This window comes from Egretta garzetta, unplaced genomic scaffold, assembly GCF_000687185.1.
Source record: "Egretta garzetta isolate BGI_Z169 unplaced genomic scaffold, ASM68718v1 scaffold498, whole genome shotgun sequence".
NCBI classification, from domain to species: Eukaryota; Metazoa; Chordata; class Aves; order Pelecaniformes; family Ardeidae; genus Egretta; species Egretta garzetta.
In genome coordinates, this window is record NW_009260494.1 from 182,232 (window position 1) to 184,382 (window position 2,151).

Here is a 2,151-nt window from a genome sequence, read left to right on the forward strand (position 1 = left end):
GAGCCCCGAAAGCAAGGAGGAAGGACCCTGGCCCCGCCATAGCTCCTCTGGCTGCTCTCTTGGCACCAGAATAAAAGGTAATTTAGGGGAAAGCTCCGCAGAGGCGTGGGCGGTGCTGCCGGCCCCCTCCGCCTTGTTTTTATCCTCGCAGAAATAATTCGGGGTTATTTTGTTAACTTTAATTTTTTTTTTTTCTTTCCCCACCCAACAAGCAAGGAGCAGCCCCAGCCCTGCCCAGTCCTGGGGCGCACGGGGTTCGGCTGCTCTTTGGAATCCTCCTTGTCCATGGGGTGAGGAGGGCTGCGGAGTTCTTAAATTGGGGCAGGGGGACATCGGGAGCCTCTGGGCAGGAGAGGGGAGTGGGGTAAAATGGGTTTCTACTCAGTGGGTCGTGCCGGGGGGGGTTGCTGCCAGCTGCTGCTCCTGCCGCCGGGCGAGAAGGAAAGGGAGCAGGCAAAGCACTTCTGCGTGCCTCAGTTTCCCCCCGGCAGGGTGACGCTGTGCCGGCGTGAGGAGGAAGAACCGCGCGTGGCGGAGGCGCTCGGTGCTCCTCGGGGCCCTACCCCGTGCAAAGCATCGCCAGAACGAGCCGCCGCCGCCACCGTGCTACGGAGAGACCCGGATTTGGGGGTTCCCCTCATTTTCGTGCTCTCAGGGTCGTTCTTTGCCGTTCAGCTGGAGAGAAAGAGAGAAAAAGGAAAAAAAAAGATAATTCCTCCCCAAATCCCAGCTAATGTTTCTTCTCTTCCCAGCTCCGAGCGCTGGCTCGGCCGCCAAGAGCACCCGTGGGCGAGGGCTCCTCCGCAGCCCGGCCCGGCTGGTGAGCGCGGAAAGGCTTCGTGGAGGAAAACCCCTTGTAAATATTGCAAAGGAACTGCCTCTGAGCTACATTTTCTCTTTCCTGGGCATTAGGTTTTGGGTTTGTTTTTATTTTTTTTTAGTGCATTAAAAAAAAAAAAAGCAAAAAAAAGGTGCAGAGCAGCGCAGGGTAGCCCGGTGGTGAATCCGCACCAGGGAAAGCAAAAACCCCTTTGAATTCCTAGCTCCGACTGTTTTGAGTGTTTTCTAGACTCGGGAAGAAAAGATCGGAAACGCAGACTTGCTATAGGACAGTTGAAGACATTAATTTAATTCCTTTTTACTGACGGAGGCCTGCCCCCCCCGGCCCCTGCTGCTCCCCACGGCTTTGGATACTTCTGGAATTTTCTTATTTTTGGAGAATTTAGTAACCGAGGGGTTTTTTTGAGGGGGGTCTCTGATTTTTTTCAGTTGTTTTTTAATTTCTGTTTTTCCGTCGTAGGTTTTGTTTTGTTTGGGTGAAATCGGTGCGATCCTGTGAAACGTATTCCGAGGGGGCGCGGAAATATTTAAGCATCCTCATAAGGCGCCGGCTCCCGGTGGTGCCGGGTTCCCGGCGCTCGGGAAGCGGCCTCGGAGCAGGAGCTTGGCAATAACTGTTCAAGGCTGGAATTCATTTGGGATGCCCGGCAGCGGCTCCGCATCGGCGGGGCGTGGGGGGGAGAGAGGTGCGTCCCCATTCGGTCAAATTATTTTTGTGGGTTTTTTTCTTAATCGTGTTTCTTTTTGAACTCATTTGTGAGTGTGGATGAGATCCAGAGCGGAGCGAACGCAGCCAGAGGCTCTTAAACCATGACATTTTTTTTTTGGAGACCGTGCAGGTGCTGCGAGCTGGAAACGTACACGTGCAAACTACCTCAGAGCTGGCAGGGAGCCCCCCCGGGACGGCCGGGGGTCCCTCGCCGCCCCCGCGGCAGGACCCAGCCTCCGACCCTCCCGGCTGGAGGGAGGCAGTTCTGGCGTCCCGGCTTTCTGAGCTGCGTGGCGGAGGAGGAAGAGCAGAGCCGATGAGGAAGGCCCCCGGGGGCACCGGGAGGGCGGTGGGATGGGGTAGCGGCCAAGTCAGACCCCTTGGAAAGTCGGCCCCGGGCTGACCTGGGGGCGCGTTCGATCCCTGCTGCTTTACTGTACGTTACAGAATTATTTAGGGTTTTTTGTGAAAGACGAATACCTCTCTGAGCGGTGGCTGGGCGTGGTGGCACTGGGACGCTCTGCCGGGGCGCGGCGGGATGCTCTGCCGGACGGCGGTGGGATGCTCTGCCTGACGGCGGCGGGATGCCATGCCGGACCACG